This window comes from Python bivittatus, unplaced genomic scaffold, assembly GCF_059951505.1.
Source record: "Python bivittatus isolate LINGU-HERP-01145 unplaced genomic scaffold, Pbiv_v1 ctg000850_np1212, whole genome shotgun sequence".
NCBI lineage: Eukaryota > Metazoa > Chordata > Lepidosauria > Squamata > Pythonidae > Python > Python bivittatus.
The window spans coordinates 25483273-25509220 of NW_028277112.1; the positions used below are offsets into that span (position 1 = coordinate 25483273).

A 25948-nucleotide genomic window follows, 5' to 3' on the forward strand; every position below is an offset into this window, starting at 1 on the left:
CCCTGGCAAGACTGAGTGGCTGTGGGTTTTGGAGTCTTCTGGTGCTAGAGTTATGCCATTTTTGGTACTGAATGGGGTCGCACTGCCCCAGACAGACCTGGTGCACAATCTGGGGGTCCTCCTGGACTCACAACTCCTGCTTGAAGAGCAGGTGGCAGTCGTGGCTAGAAGGGCCTTTGCACAGCTTCATGTTGTGTGCTAGTTGCGCCCATTCCTAGATCAGAGGGACCTAATCACTGTCACTCATGCCCTGGTTACCTCACATTTGGATTTCTGTAATGTGCTCTACATGGGGCTGCCCTTGAAGAGTATCCGGAAGCTTCAACTGGTGCAAAATGCAGCAGCGCAGGCAGTTATGTTTGCCCCAGGGTGGTACACATTACACTTCTGCTTTGCGAGCTGCACTGGTTGCCAGTTTGCTTCTGGGTCCAATTCAAGGTGCTGTTTTTGACCTTTAAAGGCCTTCATGGCATGGGGCCGGGTTACCTGAGGGACCACCTCTCCCCAGTTGCATCTGCCTGTCCCATCAGATCTGGCAGAGGAGGCATGCTACCGATCCCGTCTGCTAGAGAATTACATTTGGCAGGTCCCAGTAGGCGGGCCTTCTCTGCTGTGGTGCCTGCCTTCTGGAATCTTCTCCCCTCAGAAGTGAGATTAGCTCCATCCCTCTTAACATTCCATAAGTCCCTCAAGACCTGGCTATGTGATCAGGCCTGGGGCTCCCAGGGGACCAGGGAGATTTTACGATGGTTTCCTTATTAATTTTATCCCCTCCTGTTTTGTGTGTTTTTACAGGTTTTTATATGTAGTTGTTTTTATGTATTTATTTTTTTAATTGTTGTGCACTGCCCAGAGTCACCTTGTATGAGATGGGTGGCTATATAAATATGATAAATAAATAAATAAATCTTAAAAAAACTGATTAAGATTGGTCTAAGCCATGTTAAAACTACCCAAGGTTTTACTGAATATGACTGGAGATGTGCCTGGTGAAAAGCAAGCATCTGAAGTCCTGTTTAACGACTGAAAGCAGCTACGCTGACAGTTATTTATTTATTTATTTATTTATTTATTAAATTTTTATGCTGCCCATCTCCTCTAGAGAGTCCTCCAGAGAAGTCCCCCAGACTTCACGATGTACAAGCATACATGAAAACAGTAGATCCAAGCTATGTTGCCTACAAGCTCATGTCAATAAACACTTTTTTCTGTTGCTCTGGCCATCAGACACTCTTATCTTTTGATCAGGTGGGTAAATAGGTCTCATATTAATTATCCTTGTATTACTTATCTCATCTCCCATACTCTTGGACCTCACTTTGCCAGTCTGACAACTCCCCCTCTGGGTTGTCAGTGATTAGTGATGGCGTAAATGATGAATGCATTCAGATCCCTTGTTTATAATACCAATTGAAAATTCTGCAACATTGAAACCTGTGTGGCCAAGGCAAACCATGGTATGAAATATAATTCATTTTTACTGCAGTCCCAGGAGTTTAATCTCCTAGCTCTCTTCAGATGCAGCAGTTTCATTACTCTAGAATGGTAGATTTATTTTTCAGCGCTTTCATGGTACTGTTTGCTGTAATGTAAAGGAAAAAGAATGACTCCGTGCTGAAGCATCTAGTGGTTTTACAGTAACAGCCTTTTTCAAACAAAATTGTCATCTTTGTTCTCTTAATCTAATGGCAAAAACAACAAGGAGTCTGTAAATATTCTCTCCCTCTAGATCTGCATGCAATTTTAAATATGATGTTACAGTTCTGAAACTGGCAAAAACCGCATTCATTCCAATAAGCTTTGGTGCTATTCTCTAAACCGGGCAACATATTTCACTCACAGTGCAAAAAAATGCTGAGCAAAGTAAGAACATGGAGGAGATTGTGAAAAATCTTGATTAATGTGTACAATATTTTACTTTACAGAATAATATACAAGTGTAAGTAGGTGTGTGTTTTTAATGTCAGAATGGAAAATCTGCATAGAATTTATAAGAAGATGGATGCCCAGATCTGCTGCCACTTCAGTTCATTGACCAGTCATGCAAATGTTAGGGAGATATTGACATCCAGGCAATAACTTACATACCAGTTTTTCTCTTTGGCAGATAGAAATGGGCAATGTAAAGGCAATGAAATCAATCCTGCTTTCCAAGGCTTGTCCTTTTCCTTCCCAAAACAGGGATGCACAGTCTGAATTTCCAGAAGTCCATGAAGATCCTACTTCCCAACTTTATAGGCCTTCCATAAGTTGTTACTGAATTATAATGTTTAAAATAACAAGGGGAAAATTATTAACAATGTGAGAAGCTATTATGTAAAACCACATTTAACCAATTTAATTTAAGTCCAATGGGATTTTGCCTTGGTGTTGTCCACTGTTTTGTCTTGGACCCATCTCCTTGTTTGGAATGTGGTCCCCAAGCATGTTATGGAAAGACCAAGTGTGGCTCTGAACTATAACAAAATTGAACATTTCTGCCCTTGAATAACTTGTGTGACATGCCACAAGTTGGGAAGAAGATGCCTATGGGGTTAATAATGTCTGTTCTTCTCTTCAAGGACATTCTTCCATAAAGGAAAAAAAAAATCAGATTTTTTTTCACAATGCAGTGTGTCAAATCTGTTTCAAGTTAGAAATGGAAGAAAAGAAAAAAATTGCATTGCAGTATCCTCAAAAAAGCCACTTTAAAACAATAAATAATACAGCAGAAATTAAATATGAGGCTTTAGATTTCTTTGTATATAGATTTTATTGGAGCCAAAAAAATAATCTGCAAAATAAACATTAAGAAAAAATAAAACAATGAAGAGTTCTGAAATCGTAAAGATTTATCAGATTTATTATAACATAACTTTTTATGGACTATTGCATGAGATGCAATACTAATTGATTTGTCTTCTCTCGTAAAAATCTCTTTTAAGTGCCAAATCTATATATGATTGAATCCAACATTTCTCAGATTACAGTTTTTGCTTCTCATATAGATTAAAAACATAATGCTTTATTTATAGTTAATATCATTTATTGTTTTTTCTCCTTTATTACCTAAAGTGTTGACTTAACCATTCATAAAGTGTGCATACTGGGAGATTAATTTCTAGGGCTGATCCATATTTGCTTTCTCAGTATAATGGTTCATTCTGACTTTAGTGTTGGATCACTGAAATAAAGTTATACTGTCCTCAACATTTTCATAGTACACAATCTTGCAAGGATTCTCTTTTCATGCTAATATAATGAACACAGGACATGCAGTCATAAAATGTCACTCTTTACATCAGCCAACCTTCTAATTTTCCTCTCTTCATTGAATTTGCAGCATCACCATTAGCATCACCATTGAAATTGAAACACCATTTTCATGTGTTTCAAAATCAATCCTGCCAAATAGCTCTTGTATCCAAATGACTTGAGTGATATCCAAAGTATTTGAGTAATCAGATGTTTGGATAAGGAGAAATTATATTTAATGAGGTTAGTATAACCTGGAAAGCAGATAATATATTCAGATAGATAAAATTCTAAATAACTATATAATGGATAGTGAAGTTCAGTAAATTGGGGGAAAAGAAATTTTGTCTTAAATTGTGCATGTCAGAAAAAGACTTACATCTGGATACATGTGACATGAGCTGTTAGTCCTTGGGATTTCAATAAGTGTGTTGTAAGCAAGTCGGAAATCTGCAGATCATCTTGCAGAATACAGTCTCTTCTATAATTCTTATGAAAATTCAGCTGCAGTGAATTGCTATTAGCCATATGAGTAACAGTTCTGTAACTGTCACTGAGAGATGAAACCATGACTACTGGTTTCTACTGAAATTTATCACATCTTTTAAAACAGTGTTCTTCAAACTTGGCAACTTTAAGATGTGCAGACTTCAGCTCCCAGAATTCCCCAGCCAGCATGCATTCTGGGAGCTGAAGTCCACACATCTCAAAGTTGCCAAGTTTGAAAAACAGTTAAAAAAAAAACTTAGCACATATTTGCATAAATGGCACCATTTAAACTGTAATTGTATTTATAGTTCTGCAATTATTTTCTTTTCATACCCCCTGATTTCTCAAAGCAAGCCTCACTATTTGTGACATGGTGTTTTGTAGTTGATCTGCATTCCTTTCAAAACCAGTTAATTACACACAGCTGACCAGCATTCCTTACCTCCCCAAAAAAACCACCCTTCCCAACCCACCTAAGCAAATGCATTTCAAATACCCCAAATAGTTATTTAATCTCTATATATGTACAAGTGTGAAAGTGTGTTGTCAAGGAGTACAGCATTAGTTGGACGTTTCCAAAATAAACCTTGCAGAATATTTCGGCACCTCTCAGTATATAATATTTTCAGGATGAATTTTAGCAAAGCATTTTTTCTTTCTCCCTCAAAATGCAGCTTTAGCTAATTCCCAGCACTTGGGTTTTTGGAAACGCAGGCAGCTCCCATAATAGGATGATTGTATATTAAATGCAATGGGTAGTTAAAAGATGCTATTATAGACAGTTGCCTTTACTTCTCATGTTACTACTACAGAATATTGAACCTTCAACCATGTCTGATTGTAGTAGTATGGCCTCTAGATAGGAAAACATGTTAAAACAGAGTGTAATTAAAATATAAATCATGAGAACATAGCTTAATACTTTTTAAAAGTCCATTCAAGCCAGCCATCATTTAGTGATGTTCAAAAGACAATGTGAAATAAATTAGCTGTTAAGTTCACTTATATAGCATGATTTGCCATTACCTTTATGGTCTTCATTGTACTATTCAATAGGAAGGCCAAGAAATGAATCGCTAAGGTGTTCCATATGGAATGAAGTACAAAGAAGCAAAAAGAGTATTCCTCGTTATGCTATATGCAATCTATGTAGGGTAGTAGGCATTTCATCTACTTGTATTGTCAGATCAAAATTATGCATAACATTAATTTTAGCTCATATCCCATGATAATAGAATTTCAGCAGCATTTGCTCATCAGAATGTCCGATTTTTGTTTTAAACTATAAAAAATAACAAAGAATGCATATATAACAAGAAAATTTAAGAAAGCATGAGACACATGGAAAAAAAAAATCTGGCCTCTAGACAGGAAAACATGTTAAAACAGAGTGTAATTAAAATATAAATCATGAGAACATAGTTTAATACTTTTTAAAAGTCCATTCAAGCCAGCCAAAACACTTATTAACACAATATTTTTCCCATTTCCATATGATTTTAGTCTGAAATGATATCAGTTACTAAGCTAACTCCACTATGAAATTTTTCTTACTACAAACCGAAGAGTGCAAGATGTAAGCACAATAACCACTTGGCTTACATTTGACAGTGCACAATATACATGGAGAAATTTTGGACATAAAGTAACACTTTCTAATTTTTGGTAATCCTCAGTGCTGCACAAATATGGTTCTCTAACAAAGAAAGTTACAATTGGGTTAACGGAAGTGTGCTTTCTCTCTTTCAGTGGTGCCACCAATTCCATCTGTATCTTCTGGAAGGAAACAAGATGTGCGCTTTCCAAGGTCTTCACGAAGCCAAGAAACATGGCTTTATTTTAAACAGATGTGTATGAATTCTGTTGGGCATTTTCAGGTATTTTTAGTCTAATGCTTACAGCAGGGTAATTCATGTTTTATAATATTCATTATAATACAAGAATATTCTTATAATATAAAATCTGCCTTGCTGAAGTAGACCACATATCGTCTTGTTGGGCATTTGTTTCTATGACTCTGCCAGCCTGATGCCTATGAGAAAGTCACAAATGAGACCTCTGAGACATAACAAATCTTCATTGTTGGTTCTCTTTTTTTTTTATAAAAATCACTTATGTGTAGTAGTTTATATTGCACTTCTCCTTGCACTATATGTTACCTGTTATCCAACTAATTTTTGGAGATTATAGATTATCATAGTCATGTATTCATGCTGTGAAAAACTGATTTTATTTCAAACCTCGTATAGAGGTAATGGACTACCTCTTAATTGTTGGGAGTCAACATTTTTTGGTTGGCAGAGGCTATAGTGGGTGTGGTAGTTATATAATGTAACTAAGACCAGGATATTTTGGAAGGGAGTTCTTGGATCCAAGGGAAACTGGGGTTTCTTTATTTTTAATTACGACAGCCTTTAACACTTACAGAAACGTTTTTGAGTACTCCCCGTTTCAGAGTAGCGGGAAAGAATCACTGATTTTCACCAACTAGGGTCAGAAGCACTTTCAGGGGTTGCAAAAAGGAGATTCATGGGCCAAGTGAAATCCTCAAGCCTCAAGTTCCCATACCTGTCCTATGGCATAATCAAAATGTGTTACTGTTCTTCCTGAGCTGAGTAATCTCATATACTGTAGATGTATCATTGGTCCCATTTCATCTGATTTTAAAACATTTTTTTCTTTTCACTTCCTGAATATTTTATAAGATTTAAATAGTGTGGTAGTTAAAAAAAAATAAAAATCAATCTCACTCTTGTTTAATGCAATGTGATCTGATAGTGGAGGGCATTAATGTTAGTCCATTGTCATGGATAGATTACTTTCTGATTGCCTCACCCTCTTCCATGTGGAGATAGGACCCCTTCAATCAGCCACCCCAGGTGACAGATGGACCCTGTGGAGTTTCAGAAGCAGCATGGGGTTTCCCCCAAGAATCTGTGGGTGTTTTGGCTGAAGCCTAGTTAATCTGCTGGTAACAGGCAGATGGCTGGGTCACTTCACCCTTATATGGCCTCTCTCTGTGCTCTGATCATGGGGCATACCTTGGTTTACTGAGAAGTTCCAGGAGATGAAGTGCAAGAAGAGATGCCTGGAGTGAGGCTGGAGAAAGACTTGGAGTGAGTTTGACTGAACACAGATAAAGGGCCCATATTAGGGATTACCTCATGGCAATAAGGATGGCAAAACATCAATATTTCATCATCCTTATTTTGTCCACTGATAGCCGTCCAGTAGCCCTATTTCAGGTAACCCAACTCCAACTGGCCAGGGATGGGCCACAGAACCAGGGCCACTGTGAAGAATATTCTGGCTACCTAGCAGATAAAATCACTGAGATCCACTCCAAGTTGGACTCCAACTGGGGAGGTCCAGCTAACATGCTTGGTGCAGTCATGTGGTGTGATCTGGGATGAGTTCCAACCATAAACTCCTGAGGAAATAGACAAGATTCTCTGCACTGTGAGCTTGTCCACCTGTTTGTTGGACCCAGGTGCCTTCTGGGACATGAAGGCCGTCCATGCTGTGGTGTCAGCCTCTTTGAAGAAGGTGTGGTAGCTCTGTCCTTGAAAAAGGTGGTGGTATGCCCCCTTCTCAACAGTCCTGAATAACTCTCATCCCATCTTCAACTTTCCCTTTGCTTGTTGATGACTTCTGGCAAAGCTGGGATGGAGATGATGCATTCATCCTTGTGTTTCTTGATCTCTTGATGGCTTTCAATATTGTTGACCATGATATCCATCTGGATAGGCTCCAGGGATTGGGACTTCAGGGCACCATTCTGCAGTGGTTCTTTCTTCCTTTGGGGCCAGTTGAAGTCAGTGTTGGTAAGGGGGAGAGATCACTCCCTATACCCCTCCTTGTGGGGTGCCTCAGGACCTGTAATCTCTCCCCTCCTATTCAACATCTACATGAAACTGCTCTATGCGGTCATCTGCTAATTTGGGATTTGGTATTATTGGTGTGCTGATGATATCCAATTATATCTTTTGACTCCAGACTGAATGAAACTGCCAACGCCTGTCCCATTGCCTGGAGGCTGTGTGGACCTGGATGGGGAAGAACTGTCTTCAGCATAATCTCACCAAGTGGCTGTGGTTGTCAGGGGACCCTAGATCCTGGAAGATTCCAACTTTGATCTTGGATGAGGTTGTACTTCCCCACTCAAGGGTGGTATGCAATCTGGGGGTATTCTTCATGAGCAGGAGGCAGCTATGGCCAAGAAGGCCTTTGCACAGCTTCTTCCTTTGGGGCCAGTTCCAGTCAGTGTTGGTAATGGGGGAGTGGACCAATTGTGTCCTGTCCTGGATTGGGCTGCCCTTCAGACACTCACTCATGCCCTAGTCATCTCAGGGCTTGACTACTTGACTACTGCAATGCGCTCTATGTGGCACTGCCCTTGAAGAGACTCAGAAACTTCAACTGGTTCAGAATATAGTGGTGCAGGCAATGATGGCATGCCTTGGTATGCACATGTGATACCTATGCTTTGCAAGGGCTGATGGCTGCCTGTCTCCTTCCAGGTATGATTCAAGGTGCTGGTTATGACCTATAAGGCCTTATACAGCAGAGGCCCTGGTTAGTTGAGTGATTGTCTATCTCCTGTGATGTCCTCCTGATTGATATGAACTGACAGAGTGAGTGTCCCTCAGGTCCCTTCAATTAAACAGTGTCATCTTCTGGGATTCAGGAAATGTACCTTCTCTGTCATGGTGCCTACCCTCTGGAATGAAGTTCCCCTTGTAATCTAAATGGCTTTCACCCTGATAGCATTCCAGAAGGATTGAAGACCTGGCTCTTTTCCCAGACCTTTGGCTAAGGTGACTGGAGACTTTTGTGAGTTGTATTTTTGGCTGGATTTCCCAACTTGTTTTGTGTGTGTGTGTGTGTGTGTGTGTGTGCAGGGGGAACCTGGTTATGTTTCTGAACTGTATTTGTATTTTATTTTCTTTGTTATACTGTGATTCGCCCAGAGTTATTTGGAGTCAGGCAAAAATCGAATCGAATTGAATTGAGTCGAATGTTGTTGTCAATGTTTGCATGTAGTAGATATCCTTTGTATTTTAGTGCTTCTTCTGTATGGGTTTCAGATATCATGTTCTGCGCCAAAGCTGACTGGAAAAGCAGTGAGGGACCATATGTTTTCCATATCTTCTTTCCCCCTTTTTCATTTATTCTGCAATAGTTATGTTATACAGGTACTGTGAAGAGTTATTTTTCTGTAGGTTCTTGTTTACTATTTTATTGGATTCAGTGGACAAAAACAATACATGCAGTGAAAAGATAGTTTGCATATTGGATGGGAGCAAGGGAGATAAACAATTATCATTATGCCTATTACAAAGATTCTGCCATACATTTTCAGCATAATCAGCTGGTGGGAGAATCATTAGAGGTAGAAAATAATAATAATTTTTACTGATTATATCATATTCACCTAATGCTGGTCATTATGTTTGCATTTGCATATCTAATACAAATGGAGGGGACAAGTCTAGATGGCATGACAGATAGTGTAATACACTATCTTATTTATCTTAGATAGTGTAATACACTCCAAAAAAGGCATTGCTGATCTCCCAGAATCATATATTGCATGTCCACCTGAAAATACTTGATTTTAAAAGCCCAATTTTTAATTTCTATAGTGAGAAACATTTAGACTTAAGTATGCCCCAAAGTACGATAGCCCTGCATACGAACTTAGTTATGTTTTTTGAAGTAAAACACTTGGCATGCAATGAAAGTAATCATGCTCTCTATTACTATTCATATCTTATAGAAATATAAGAGCTAGGTTATGCTCTTATATTTCTAGAATTAATTCCTCAAATTGAGCTTTGCTAGATCCTTATTTGCAGTTTTTTTCAACCAAGTATTGTCCATATGCATCAGATTTCACCTGCGATAATGCCCAGAAGAAAGTTGTGTAAACATATCCATATTATAGGTTCTGATGCTAATGTTATTAGACAAAGATTTCTATATCTATGGCTTTAAATCTGAAAACCCAGCTTTTTAATGATTTTAATGAATTTCAAAAAGATTTTGAAAGATTTCACTATAGTAGCCTATTCTTAGCACCTAGCCCTACGTTGTTCCTAAAGTTGCTTTGGAACTCTACTCTCTCTGTGTTTTAAAAGAATGATTTCAACATGTAATTCCAGTTGAGCTTTTTGAATAATTCCATTTTTAAAACTCTTGTTCTTTAATTAAATGTTAAAGAAGGTTTCATTTGTTTTTGTACTTCATTTATTTTTCTTATTAGTTGAATGTTCTTTTTGGTTGGAAAGGTGTACATTATAAATCCAATAAATAAATAAAATAATATCTTTTCTAATTTGGTGGATGGCTAGAGTAGCTGAGGGCTTTTTTTTTTTTTTTTAAGTATAAAACAATGATGGTGAAATCTAGATAAAATTACACTTAGGGTCTATTGAAATCAATGAGATTGAACTGAATGATTTCATTCCCCTTGATTTCAACAAAACTACTCTAAATAGGGTCCTATTAGAACCACCTCCTCCAAAATGATTATGCCTATCCTGTCAGGTCATCTAAAAAGAGCCTACTCAAAGGGCAGACCTCTGTGGTAGCCCCAACACTTTTGAACGCCTTACCCCCAAGGGTACACCTGTGCCTTTTGTTGCTGACATTTTGCCAGGCTGTAAAAATCTTATATTTGGGTGGGTTTTTGAAGAATAATGGTGCCCGGGCTGTTGCTGTTTCTTCTTTTATATATTTTTATATTGGAAGGGGATTATTTCATGCTGTGGTGAGAAGGATGATGATGGTTTATTATATGGGTTGTTTTTATGTTTTATCTTTTTTCAAAACTCATTACTTTTCCAAAGTGCCCTGGTGTAATTTATTAATCCAAAGTAAACTCATAAGAATTCTCTCCTCCCTTTATCATCTGTTTTTCTTCTGTTTTGTGAAGGGGATGGATTATTTTCTTTGGAAAACAAATGGAACCAAGAAAAGGAAAATTATGTACATTTCCCATTGTCTCATTAATAGATAGAACAATACAGTATAGTGTGCATGTACAGTATGTACTTTATACCAGAGGGAACTAACACATTATAATTTTACACCAGTTTAGATTCCCTAATACCTAGCATGCATAGCATACATAGCTTGCATAGCACTCAGAGACTTTACTCATTTTTTATTCCACATCTAATGTCAACAGCACTGGACCCCTAACCCCCATGGGGAAATTTAAGCTCCCCTGATAATTGAACTGCCTGCTTCTCTTGCTTATTGATTCCTCCTATCCCTGCCTAGGAAAAGTCTGCTAGAGCTAAGGAACATAGGAACTGATGCATGGAATAACATACTCTTCTTTTTGTTTTTGTTTTCATCTGTAAGTCCTATTGGTGTGTATCCTCTTTTTCTTTCAGACTATCAAATGATCTGTTTCTCATTGACTCCACACATTTTACAGAATCTTACACTATCTGGAAACACCACACAGACAACAGCAAAATAAGTGTTGGCAACTTCCTCAACATGATCTCATCTGGGTTGGAAAACCAGCCCCATCAGATACTCCTGAACTACAGCTCTTAGCTTCCTTCACTATTGGTCATTCTGGCTGGGGCTGCTGGATGCAGTTGCTCAGCAGTATTAGGGGGACACAACTGCCATTCCCATGATCCACATTTTATTATCTCTTTCTCTCTTCCTACTAACTGGGCTATGCTTAGGACTGAACTTGCCCAGACTATAGTTAAAAAAAAAAAAAAAATCCCCCCACCTTTTGCTCTATAGTAGTTAGGTTGCAACAGGTCTGGCACATGCTAACTCCTGGTAACTAAATGCTGACCATCTCAAAATGTCTTTGGCAAAAATCTATAGCTTTTCCAAGGACAGTCCTATAATCTCTTTGATCCATCTTATCATCCATTGTCTCCTCTTCTTTTACTACTCCTTCCTTCAGTCTTTTTTCAGGGAGTTTTTGCTGGTCCATCATCTGTTCATATCACATGGGCCTTAATATCAAGCATTTACACAATAAAGTACAGCACATTTACCAGGATCATTTCCAAGCTTTCTGTCTGAACATGAACCCCAAAGTTAATTATTAAGTATAATGGGAAGGAGAGATAATTTATCTGCATGTATTTATTCTGTCCACCCTCACCTTACATGACTGCATTAAAGCAACAAGAGATGATCCAGATAAATTGTACTAAATAAACAAAAGAGTCAATATTTATTTAGAAGCAAACAAAGCAGTATCATTCTCATGTACTCTTAATTTCCACTGGAAATAAACTCCTTTTATTTATCATCTGATCTGGCACAGAAAACACATTTTGCTCTGTACAAAAGTTTATTAACCCTTTAGGTTCTCAGAGCTGCAGTGGTGCTGGAAGCTGGCTTCTCTCCTTTTGGGGCTACCATTGTTCAGGATAGGTGGAGAAAGAAGCAGCTTTGAAAAGCAAGAGAGTATTTTGAAGAGGACAAAAGAAGCAAGAAAAATGTCTACAGAAAGTATGTATTTGTACACACACACACACACACACACACAGGAATAAAGTCGGAGAGGATGAAGAAAGAAGCCACAGATGAAGAAAAAGGACATCAGCTGTCAGATGGGAGCACGGGCAAAATGGGTCAGGGAGAACTGGGGATGGGCGAGAAATGAAGCCGGGAAACGGCAGCGAGGACGGAAGGAGAGCAAAGGAATGCTCGTCAAAGGAAAGGAAAGGAACGACAGAAGGGAAAAGAGGCACCACAGGACCTGTGACGAGAGGAAAAAATGAGCGGCAGGGTGGGGGAGGAGGGAGAAGAGCGAAAAGAAGTGAGAGTGAGGCGAATGAGTAGGGGAGACGGGAACGCGTGGTCGGTGAGGAGCGGCCGGAGGAGGGGGCTTGAAGGGGCTATTTCAGAATCAAGAGCTAGGTGGGTGGGGAAGCTCCAGACGTTCAGCCTCGCAGGAGCGAGCGCCTTCACTTGACCACCACCACCACCATCACCTCTCCGCCTGCTCTTCCTCCTTCTCCCTCAGGGCCTCCCTTTGAAGTCACGTGGCAGCCCCCTCCCTTCTCGGCAGCCCCCCGAATTCCCGGCGTGGGGAATGGCCTCAGCTTTATTGTGACGCAAGCAGCCTAGAAGCCGGCGCTCGCGTCCCCAAGCCCTCCCGGGCCGCGTTCTGCTGGAGCCAGACGGCAGCGGCGGCAGCGGCAGGAAGCCGGCGCTGGTCGAGCTGCGGCGAGGAGTCCCCGGAGGTGGCGGAGGAGCAGCGAGCCTTGGCAGGGTGAGTGCAAGTTCCACCTGAGGAAAGGCGAGAGACCCCGGGCGAGGGGAGGAAGCTCGGGCGACTGCCACAAGTTTGCTGCGGGGACTCTCCTCTCTTTCTGCCGCCTGGATTTTGGGGGGAAGAGGCAGAGAAGGCGCCGAGCTCGGCTGGGACTCGCTACCCCTCTCGCGGGCTGCGGGAGGGTTGCCCTAATGGGAAAAAGGTTTGGCGGTGGTGTCTCTATAGTAACGCCGCAGCTGCGGGGCTCTTTGAACGGGAGGCACACGCCGGCAGCAACACCTCCCAGCGGCCGCTGGTCCCTCTTGTTGCTCGCGTTTCTGCGCTGTTTTGCTTCCTCTTTTGTACCCTACCTTTTTTCTTTCCCTCAAGCTTTCTGTTCAAGGAGCAGTTTCCTGCCAAGCAGGCGGCTCTGGATAGCAAAATGGGACAAACACTCCATGTAACAGGAAAACCTCTTAAACGTGTGTGCGCACGAGAGACAGAGAGTGTGAGAGAGTGAGAGATGTTCCTGTATCTAACTACAGCGTACGGAAAGATCGTATCTCATCCACGCGAAAAGGAAAGGTTCTTAAACACTACTTTGATGCGTGTGTATCAGATAATATCCAGAAAGCAGCAACGTACTGACGCTGAGAAATGGGGAGAGAGGGAGAGAAAAGCATGCGAGCGAACGACATCAATGAGAAATTAAAAAAAAAAAAACAGCTGAAAGTCCCATTTATAATTTGATTCTGAGATTTGCAAGCCACTTTTATGGAAGGTTAAGAGGGTCTCTCGGTTCTGGCTGCCTCTGCGGATGTGTACCGCCCCCCCCCCCTTAGTTTGCTTGCCTCCTGATGCTTTCTGAAAGAAGTCAGCAAGGTGGTGAATGGTGCAAACATTTCATTGTGGTTATTGTCAGAATGCCATGTTGTATCTATTTATGTTTTTAAAAACATAAAAAGAGGAAAATTGGTGGGATGTTACTGGCCCAAAAAAGTTTCCACAGGAAATGCAAGCATTCTTTGCTGAACTCTGTGTGCAATGAAGAAATAGTCCTCAGAAATAACCATTGTTGACAATTCTCAATGTTACTTTGAGCAAAACCCTCAGATGTAATTGGTTTTTCCTGTTGCGTGTTATGCTTGCATAGAATAACTGGTGAGTGGAATGCCATAGCCCTGCCGTTACTCATGCTTCCTTCTCTTGCTTTTAAAGTGAACAAGAATCTAATCAGTTGACAGGTATCCATCAAAGAACAAGAGTATTGAGCTTCTAAAGGATAAAACAGAAACCAGAACTAGTATGCTGCAGTGTATTTTTTTTAATGAAATCTAAGCTAGATATCAATGGATTTATTAGTATTTTGACCATATACATGATGTCAGATCTCTGGAGTGTCATCATTATCTTCATTTCAGTGACTCTTCTCTGAATCATGATGCCAGTGCAAATTGCTTACTTCTGAGCCAGGCATCCCGTATGGGGAAACTATTTTAAATGCCACATATATTCAAATTACATATATCAAAACTTAGAAGAGAATTGGAAACAGATTGGCGCCTGTCTTCTCTTTTTAATATGATTTTGGAGGAAAACTTTAATTGTACTCTGTTGTCCAGCAAAATGCTCTACAAACGCCTTGTCTTTTGTATGGTAACCTATAGTTCTATCTTGTGTAAGTGCTATTTTTTTAGATTCCTGTTAAATACATGATTCCTTATCTGCCTTAGAGGTTAAAACTGCACAGTCTGCTCATACAAGTATTCTAGTAAAAAATCTGAGATACTTTAAAGGTTTAATTACTGTTAGTTGACTCAAGAACCAGGATGATACCTTTATGCCATATTTCATGTGGAGGAGAAATTGGGTGTGAAAAACACTTTACTTTGGAGATGGACTCAAGGCCAATTATAGCAGATTAGTTGCCATTCAATACATTTTTCATCATTATGTTCAGCTTGGAACATAAGGCCAGTGGACTGCAATTCAGCATTTAATTTCCATAGTGACCAAGCAGAAGTCCACAAGCAGGTCATGATGGCCATAATATCCTCCCAGTAGTGTTTAAGAACAAATGATGTTCAGAGGATAGGTATACTGTCTCTGATATTGGAAGTAATGTATAATAAAGTTGAGCTGCTTCTTTTCCCCTGCTTTTGTGAGATTATTCCTTATAAAAAAGACACTCCCTTTCTCTCTCTTGCACAAGCATTAAACACATATTAAGCAAAGATTTGTGGGGACACTGATGGGAAGAGCAAGCCACTTTATTTCTGAAGGTGAAATGTATTCCACTGGGAGAAGAATACAGGGGCTCTCTGTCTTCATGATTTTTCCTTTAAGAGGATAATCACCTGACCATGCAATGGTGTATAGTCATGTGTTAATTCATTCAAAGGAAATAAAGAAGGAGAACCCTCACAGGGACTTTTTGAAAGGGAAAGGAAGAATTACACTTTCAAAAATTTAAATTCTGAAGGATTTTTCATCCCAACAGATTCCAGTAGGAATTCACACACTCCTTTTTCTCTTTTCCCCCAACCTTCAAGAATAGGATTAATTAAAGGGATTGAACAGTCTGAAAATACACTCATTTATAGCCATCATAATTACTAACCACTAGTGGCCTTATATTCCATGAATTTTCCTGCCCTTCTTTTAAAGTTCTCCAAAGTGGCTGCCATCACCCCATCTCTGGCAACATCCTTGTTATGGAGCTTCAGCTGGTTGGAATGCTGTCTTTTTTAAAAGGAAGAACTGAAGACATAACTATTCACTCATGCACTAGTCCAAGACCTGATACTCTTTTAGATTTCCTGTGATATTTATTTTCTTTTTTAAGTGTATCATTTTTATTTAAGGATGATTGGTTTTATTTATATTTGTTTTTATTCTGCTCTAGGCTGTTTTGAGGGGAAGACCTCTTCAGAAATAAATTACCATTCTCATAATCTTGCAATAGCAAATTTCAATTTACCTGTACACTGTGTGAGAAAGGATTTCCATTTGTCTGTCTTGTACTTCTCACTATTTAGTATAATTGAATAACCACTCATTCCAGTATTATAAGAGGGAAATACTCCTATGATTACTTTTCAGTTCCATTCCTGCATCTTCTCCATTTTTTGTGCAATGGTTGTAACTGCACACAGCATTCCAAGTATGATCATAGTATGGATCCTATAAAGACAGCTTTAGTTATTTTTCAATGTTCTTACCTTTTTTCATTGTAGCTTTACACTAAATCAAGGTTTTCAAAAAACTAACCACCACAACCTATATCTGTGAAGTTAGGATTTTTTGGTTTCAATATAAATTATCTTACACTTTCTTTCACTGAACTGCATTTGCTATTTTCATGTTCAGTTCCCGTTTGGATGGATCCTCTTGGAGTTTTTTTGTTATTCTATTTTTGTGTTTTCTAAATAATTGTCACCAGCAAACATGACCTCATCAGTAATCACCCTTGATTCCAAATAATTTATATCCAAGTTTAAAGCACTGATCTCAGTTTGGGATGAGCAGAGAAGGATCTGTTCTGATAGATTTCCAGTCTAATGGGAAAACGTTGTCAGGTTGATTAGAGGGTAGAGGATGTTCTTTGCAAAGAAACTTCTACAGTATTTTTGGGAATACTGTAAGATACCATTGGTATCACTAGGCAGTCTAGGAAGTATTATGGGAGAAGCAGCCTCTCTGCAAGAGCCTTGTGCTACAAGGACTTTGCAAGAAAGGGGGGGGGGGGAATGAAAAATGTCCCTGGACCATGTCATAATTGGAAAAAAAAAGTGTACTCTCTCTGTCCTGGCTCTCCTTCATGCATTTTTATATGGAAACTCAAATGATAGCCAAACTTTGCTTGTAGCTAGTGTTTGTACTATAATGGATCTACTTAGGATGCAGTGCACTGGCAGAAATCTTTTGTATCCCCAGCCTCAATACAAATTACTGGAAGACTCCCTCATTTTTTACTTTCCTCCATTGTATAAACTAGTTATCTATCTATCTATCTATCTATCTATCTATCTATCTATCTATCTATCTATCTATCTATCTATCTATCTATCAAATTTCTAGGCCACCCAACTCCAAAATGCCTCTGCGTGGCTTCACATTGTTTATTAGATCCATAGACTTGTTGATATTCACTTAACTCTGCAAAATTAGTAAAAACCATGCTGATTTTCCAGCAAGATTTGTCATTCTGTAGTGTTAGTAATTTTATCTTTAATAATGCTTTTGTCCTGGCAAGGGTATAGATGACTAGCAAATTAGTAACCTGGTCTGAATTATCATAGTCAGCAAGTTACAACAGAGTTGGCAGCCAGTCCAAGGTTCAAGCAAGAAGTAAATAGCAAGCAATTCCAAAAGCAAAATCCAATGTCAGTCCAAGAGTTAAGAGACAGTAAATCAACATCAAGGATAAATGTAGAAGTATTATCAGAACCTAATAGGATATTATTTCCAGCATAATGGAAATAATGAGACTCAGAACAAGGTCTTATAAAGCTAGAATCACTGGGATTATATCCAGTATCCAATTGTGACCTAGCCTTCAGAAAAAAACTCCTCCTTGCAAATAGAACTCTTCTCCCAAGTAAGCGCTTTCAAAGAGGACATCAGAAATGTTCTTTATTTTTGGGTCTGAACCCACAAAACATAGGCTTTCTAAGACATGATGGGTTTTATCTATCCAACTTGAACTTGGAATCTTCAGCATGAGGCTGAACCAGTTTTGACCCTGAGATTCTTGAGTTTCCTTCCTACTGCGTATTCCTGCAATGTGTTCAATGGTTCATTTGGGCTTTTTTACAAATAACACATGACCACTTCCCACGAATCCATCAAGAACTGATGTTAACCTAATCAAGAACAATATCTGCTAATCTCCTGAATCCTTTTTGATGTTTTAGTGTAAAAGAATAATAAAAGAAGGGGAGGTGTTTCCAGTCCTCTGTCTAAGAACACTGTTACATATCTCAGAGCATTTTCACATCTGAGCTCCTTAAGAACTTTGAATGGTTTCCATCTGAACTCAGTAATTTGTTTCATAGTATAGCCAAAAAGGGGAGTACTCTAATCTATTTGTGATAGTCAGTTTGAGCCAAAGAAATATAATTATTCTCAAGTAATCAAGACAATATATTAATGCAGATTATTTTATTGAATTATAACTTAAATCATGCAGTCCTGACCTGTATCATTTCTATTGCAATGTTCCCCTGCTTTGTTTTATAGTGTAATCGTTTGGTTTGAATAGGGGAGTTCATGATTGAAAGGCCTGCTCAGTTTTGCAGCTTGCTCAGTAATTTAGGACTATCTGGGATGCAAACATCCAGATGGCCATGGCAGCAAAGTAATTGAGAAAACTCTCTTTGCTGCTATCTAGTAGCTACTGGTATTTTTGTAGCCCTACCTAACTGACATGATTCACTCACCCTGGACTCAGTTGCCCTTCTATACATTTATGTCTTATATGTGTTCAGTCAATATAGTAAAAACTTTACTTACTTTTTTGTACATGTGTAGGGATTTATTGATACCCCAATTGGTATCCTCCCTGTAAGTTGGAAGCGCAGTTCCCAGCCAAGAATCCAGTATAGGCAAAAGGTACCAGATGGGGAAAATCATGTAGGTATTGCCAAAATTGTGGAAAGACGAGGGGCGAGGCAGATAGTCCTTCAGTGTGCCTTATCATCTGTTGAAGCTTCAATTTGCTGAACATGAGCATTAGGTTTATCTTTTAATTTTATAACTTACATATGGTTGTAAAAATAACACTGGGTTTTTTGGAAGAAAGATGAAAACCAAAGTAAGTAATTATAAAGTAAATATTTAACAAATATCCCTTACACATTTGTTCTGTTTTCCACAGCCAAATGGTGATGAGGAAAGCAGACCTAGGGCAACTTGCAGCTCTACAGGCCATATTTTTGTAGCTAAGGGCTACAGGTCTGCTATTCTTGCCTAACAACTCTTCTACATAGTCACATTTAACTTTGATAGGACATTTTTGCCCACAATACCTATGGCATAAACCATGATTTACAAACTATAGCGGCTGGCTTCACACAGTGTGCCACACCAGAAGCAAACAAATCATATCCACAATCTTTGTCTATCACAGCAAAGCTGTTATAATGGGTCATATCTTACAGGCCACCTCTTTCTTTTGTCCCATTATTTAGCTAGGTGTATCCATATGGATGCTCTAATGCACTTCATCTCTGAGAATATCAAAGAAGCCAATCAATACTGCTCTGTGCCTGTAGCTGTTTATTCTTCATATGTTAGTGCTGGAATGATCCTACCTAATCTTGCTTGCTTTCATCACACTGTGATTCTCTTACATCATTGGGCTGTTGCTGGATCCATCATTATACAAAAGTGTTTTATGGACTTCCACAGGTTCAGAATTGGAATGGCAAAAATTCTGGATGATTAAATTGCCAACAGAAGGCAGAAAGATTCTGACAGTTACAATTGCTTCACAAAAATATATCCAGGAGGTACCTATGATTCTCTACCATCCACATTTGTTCGGTGATTGCTTCCTTGATTAATGAAGTATATTTCTCCAAGTACTAGATACAATGTATTGAATATTCAGAAGATATAATAATACATAGCAAGATCAACAAAAGCGCTATTATCAGATTGTCACAGCTGCTTGCCAGTTCACCTGTGATGAATATGTCTTTTATTTTCTCAAAAATCCCTATTCTTCTCCCATACTTGTAGTAATATTCTACTTGTGTTGCTAGTTTTTGAAGCTTGCTTTTCAGCACAATGGAAACAGCTTACATGCAAGGGTATGATTTGCAATTGTTTTGCCTTGAAAACCCTTAGATACTTCCCCCCAAGTCAATATGGTGGCCCAGTTAAGATTCCATCTTTTTCAGAGGAAAAACTTTGGCAGCAACTTTTATCTAGCTATGAGGGCCCACCAACATTATTGTGCCCTTCAGTATTGCATAGAAAGATGGGCCAATTGTGAACAATATTTTATTTTAAGTTTTGATATCATCAAGCATTGGGAATTTCCTTGAAATCTTTCCAGGATAACCTTTCCCTGGAGAAGTATTGGGGTTTTCTGTTCTATCTGTTATTGAGTAGTTATTAGTTGATTAGTTAACTAAGCACTCAAATTTAGCTGAAACCAGATTTTTCTCTTTTATACTCTTACTGAAGTTGGGCAATGTAACCAGATGTCCATTAATTGAAATTCAGTTGTTAATGACTAAGCCTTGTCAAAGCTTTGGAAAGACTGAATAACAGAGAGCATACCAATAGCAGTTTGCTTTTATGCTTATTGCACAGTGGTCCCATATTTCTTATACCTTTCATGTCACCTAACTTATGTGTGCATTGTAACATTTGATATGGAAATGCAAAACTCACATGCAGCAATTTGAGGGATAGAAAGGCATACTAGGATTTCTCTAATCAGGAAAATGGCTGGAGCTAAACTCCTAACAGTCCTGGCCTTAAACATCACCCTGATAGCATCAAGAAAAATGCTTGACAAAGAAGAGAAAAAAGATGAAAGTAATGGATGATTCCATCCATAATTGCAAATAGTTAAATGATATTATCTGATATAGAGTAGTGGGTCTGGAATACACACCTAAGAAATATTTGAATTTTCCTTGTGCTGATTTCTTCAGATCAGTACTGATCACACTTAATTTAAATTCGTTGTTGACCTTCACTTTATATATAATTTTTTTCTCCAGAGTTGTAAGCTTTGGCCTTCTTCCAGCAAATGCTATAATTGTACATACGCAATCTCCAAATGCAACAAATGAGATCCATTTTGTTAAAAAGAAAGGCAAAAAGGGAGGATGAGAAGACCTTGAGAATCCAAGTAGTTAGGCATTGATATAATGTAATAATTTTATGAGATATGTCTGTGTGTGTAAATGAAGAACAGCCAGAAGGGGGGAAAAGTGTTAATGCTTTGAAAACTGCTGTGTTTTAATGACATACAGATTTGTTTTACATTAAAAAACATCAGGAAATGGATTCAAAGAGTGGCATATATTATCAACTCCTTGTACAAATACCTGCAGCCAAGGTTGCACGAAAGGAGGTTGGCTGGATATACCCTAAGCTTGAATAAATTGATATCCTTTTACGAGACATGGCATTTGTTCTCTCTTCTTGCACAAAACTCTTCTTCTGTTTCATTAGGAAGGATAGTTATCCAGTCATCCATAACTGTGCTTGCAGTTTATCTTCCATGACCAATTGTTCCCAGAAGGAAATTAATGCCCACCAAATAACAGACATGAAGACAAAAAGTAACTGCTTGAGAATCTATATTATCCTACTTTTATGTTTTTATGTATGTTTTTGGTAGGTTTTGTTTTTTATTGTTGTTTTGTTTTAATCATGGTTGGTTAGATAGTAGCTTTTTGAAGTCAACCTTAGTTTGAAAAATTGATCAGTCATTTTAACAATGTTTTAGAAGGAGTTACTCCTGCAGCTTTTACACAGTTATATTTTATATGAAATAAGAAAGCTGAGATACCTGTGTTTCAATCATTTTTGCATAAAAACACAAGGCAATAGTACTGTTAAACTCTTTTCAATCCCATTGATCCTAGTGAGAAAAAGCTAAGTAAGTCTATTGTAGTAACTCTCCCATAGAAATCACTGTTCAGTCCAGTCCAGATGTTTTAAATTCTTCTACATAGAATATCCAATGGAAGCATACGCACATCTAATGATGTATGCCTGTAATGACTGGTATTGTTTATTGGCAGAGATAATGTAAATATGATTGTTATAAAATATTTTGCTTTACTGACACAAATAATGAAGTAGAATTTCAGTGTTACAAACTAGAGATAGGCAAATCTATAAAGTTCTCCATTTCTTTCAAACATGGTATCTTTGCTCTATCTAAATCAATTTGCAATTATTAAAATATCTTTATTTTTGTAACAAAACCATATTTAATCTTAAAAAAGGAAACTAAAAAAATTAAAAGTACAAACTAAAAATACAAACTAAGAAGAGAAAGAAAACAAATCTAATATTATATACTTATCAGTAGTTACTGGTTTACCAATGAGTTCATTACTGTAACATGAACAATACAAGATATTATTATAAGATATCACAGGAGCTCTGCCAAAGCAACACATATTGCTGCATCCTTTGGTAGAAAATATTGCCTTTTCAAAATAGATCCCACATTTCCAATAACCATTCCTTGACGTAATATCAATAATATCACTTTTCCAATTTCTTAATATAATTCCCTCCCCCCAATGCTAGATACAACCACAATACCTGATAATCAGTCAGATTCCAAAACTTTGGTGGGTCAGTGAGCCATCAAATTTCTTACACCTCCAGCATAAAAAATCTGATGTCCATCCTTTCAAATACATTCTTTGAGGAGTCCAACGCACTCTAAATACAATTTTTTGGTGAATCAACCTTAATCTCAATTCTGTAGATACCATGTTAACATTTTTAAGGACCTGAAGCCATTGCTTCATAAATTCCAGTATTTTAGTCCATGTTTGAAATACCCCAGAAATGTCCACTTTAAAAATATTCTTGAGCTTTTGATAGAAATATATTGTAGGTTTCTGTAATGGATGCCATCAGGCAAGAAGGCAGCTCAGTTGCCTTTGAGGCAGCCAAAGGATCTGGTCCATATTTATCCATCAGAACATGCTTAAGATGAAGATACCTCCACTGTTGTAAATTGGGAAGACCAAATTCAATTTGAAGTTGGGAAAAATCCTTAAAGTACTCATTACATAATAGTTGATTTAAAGTGATAATCCCAGCTTCTGCCCAAGCTTTCCAATAAAATGATTTACTACCAATTTTCAAAGCAGAATTTGTCTAAAGTGTTAGATATTCATGAGTCTTGTTATCAAAACTCAGTTTATGTCCCAATATGACCCAAAGATTTCTCACCACTAGTCCTGGAAATAAAACACTTTTTCTGCTTTATGTTGTTCCATGCCACGATCACAAAGGCAATAGATACTAACTTTCCAACTTAGCTCATGAAGGATGATATTCCATTATATTTTCATTCTACCAGCAGGTGGCTGATAAAATATTGACCCAATGGTGTTTTTGCAGATCAGATAAATTAAAACCACCTTTCTCAAATGGTAATCTTAATTTAGCTAAGGGAAACCTTGGTGGTCCACTTTTCTAAATAAATTTCCTGAATAATTTAGCAATCGAAAGTTGCACAACAGCTCCAGAGGACCTTGGGTAAAGTGGATTATCTGGAGCCTTTTCAGTCAGGATTCAGACCTGGGTATGGGACAGAAATGGCATTGGTTGTGCTTTTGGATTATCTCTAGTGTGTGTGGGATGGGGTTGTGCATCCATCCTTGCCCTACTTGACCTCTCAGTGGCTTTCGATAACATTGACATGGTATCCTTCTGGATTGGCTCAGAGGATTGGCGGTGGGCGGCATGGTGTTGTGTTGGTTTGCCTCCTTTCTTCAGGGTCAATTTCAGTCAGTCATGATCAGGGATGAGAGGTCCCGCTCTCAGCCCCTACTATGTGGGGCTCTGCAGGGTTCAGTGCTTTCTCTTCTCCTTTTTAACATCTATATGAGGTTGCTGGGTGAGCTCATTCATCACCATGGGGTGAGGTATCATCAGTATGCTGATGATACCCAATTATACATCCCTGCCCCTGGGATGTATAATTAAGTGATGCTGTGAACGAACGTCTTATCTTGGTGCCTGGAGGCTGTGAGGGATGGGGAAAAACAGGCTTCAACTGAACCCTGGCAGGATTGACTGGCTCTAGGTTTTGGGACCTACTGGTTCTAGGACTATGCCATCTTTGGTGTAGGATGCGGTTACACTGCCCCAGACAGACCCAGTGTGCAATATGGGGGTCCCCCTAGACTCACAACTCCTGCTTGAAGAGCAGGTGGCAGTTGTGGCTAAGAGGGCCTTTGCAGAGTTTCGGGTTGTGTGCCAATTGCGCCCATTCCTGAATCGTGAAGTTCTGCTCACAGTCACTCATGCCCTAGTCATCTCCACTATTGTAATGCACTTTACTTGAAGGGTGTTTGGAGCTTCAGCTGGTACAGAATGCAGCAGTGCGAGCAGTTATTTGTGCTTCCAGAACAGCACATGTTATACCTCTGCTCCACAAGCTGCACTGGCTGCCAGTTTGCTTTTTGGTCCAATTCAAGATGCTGGTTTTAACCTTTAAAGCCCTTCATGGCATGGGACCAGGTTATCTGAGGAACTACCTCTCCCTGATTATATCAGCCCACCCCATTAGATCCAGCAGAGAGGGCATGCTGCAGATACCATCTACCAGGGACCAACATTTGGTGGGTCCTAGGTGGCAGGCCTTCTCTGCTGTGGCGCCCACCTTATGGAATATCCTCCCCCCCAATATTAGGTTCGCTCCATCCCTTTTGATGTTTCGGAAGTCCCTTTAGACCTGGCTATGTCATCAGGCCTGGGGGTCCCAGTGAACCAGAGACATTTCTAGATGGCTCCACTATTGAGGTGGAGGTACTCACTATCTCTCCTCATGGGGTTTATATATATTTTACTCTTAATTAATCTCTACTTTTAATTTTGACTTTTTAATATTTTTAAATGCTTGTTTTTATATATGTATTGTTTTTTATTTGATTAATATATGCTGCCCAGAGTCACTTCTCGTAAGATGGGCGGCTATATAAATTTATTAAATAAATAAGAAAATATTTATTAGATATTAACATAGGAATACCTTTAAGAACATAAATCAAATGAGGGACAATGTTTATTTTAATAACATTAACTTAACCTCACAGGCTTAAAGGAATTTCAAGCCATCTAGAAACATCCATTCCAACCCTTTCTAGAAGTTTCAACATATTTATTTCCACATATTTAGAAATATCTTTGGGTATAGTAGGCCCAAATATTCAATATAATAAGGCATACAAATTTGAAAATAAATTAAAAAAATAAATAAATAATCAGTAGAAATCACAAATCCCATCTCAATACAGCTGTATGGATATATTAGGACCCAGAGGAAGCAAATTAGATTTATCCCAATTTTTCTTGTAACCAGAATACTTTCTAAAATACTGCACATTTTTTATAAAATTAGACAAAGAAATAGGATATTGATCCAAAATTGCCAAAATATCATCAGCATACAGAAATAATTTATACTCACACCCTGCCAGTGTAATACCTTTAGTATCTAATGATTGCCTTATCATGGTGGCCAAAGATTCAAGAATCAAATTAAATAGCAAGGGGGAAAGTAGAGAGCCCTGTCATCAGATTTAAAAGGAGGGGAAGGATAGGGAAGTTAGGTGTATTAAGAGAGCTGAATTAGTTCATGCTGACCGGGGGGTGGGGGAATGATGGAGGAAATGTTTCTGCAGTGAGATCCAGTGGATCTCTATTTTTACTACACTTGATTTTAGCAAAGAAGTGATAAGTGGGTCTCTTTTTTGCACAAATCTGATTTTTTCATAATGAGTTGATCCAGGGTCATCTTGAGAAAATAAAACAGCTTTGAACAAAATCACTTCAAATGTGTCTCTATCAAAAACCAGGCAGGCAACAACAAAGCCCCCAACAGATCTACAATTCTGGATTTTTCCATTGACTTATGTAGTGAGCATCACACCTACCTAACAGTAGATGTCTTGAGGGGTCTGGTATGGGACAATATTTCCAGATCATTCTTACCTTGCACAGGGAGCCATTTAAAGAGGAAGGAGTTGTGGCTCTAATTATTATCATTTCTAAATGCACTTAAGCACAAGCTATTTTACTTATTTCTGATTTTTACAAAGTCTTATTTAATGTAGAATACAAACAGTAAAATGTTTGGGAGTAATTCATTCAGATACTCATCTCTCAGATATAGTATTACAATTTGATTTGCATATAGTGTCACATTTCTAAAAGCATATGGCTAAAATTACCAAAAGCCAATCAGTTTGCATTTAG

At 38.5% G+C, this 25948-nt stretch overlaps 1 protein-coding gene across 4 annotated transcripts in view; it reads left to right on the plus strand.

Moving 5' to 3' along the window:
* SNCAIP (synuclein alpha interacting protein) overlaps window positions 1-25948 on the plus strand; it is a 158835-nt gene that overhangs the window by 24218 nt on the left and 108669 nt on the right. For 3 of the 4 annotated variants that reach the window (XM_025166070.2, XM_088130242.1, XM_025166077.2), the window contains exons 2-3: window positions 5473-5600; window positions 7720-12988. The gene's annotated coding sequence lies outside the window, so the exon portion shown is untranslated. The remainder of the gene's footprint in view (window positions 1-5472; window positions 5601-7719; window positions 12989-25948) is intronic. The other variant, XM_088130241.1, reaches the window with a different exon arrangement.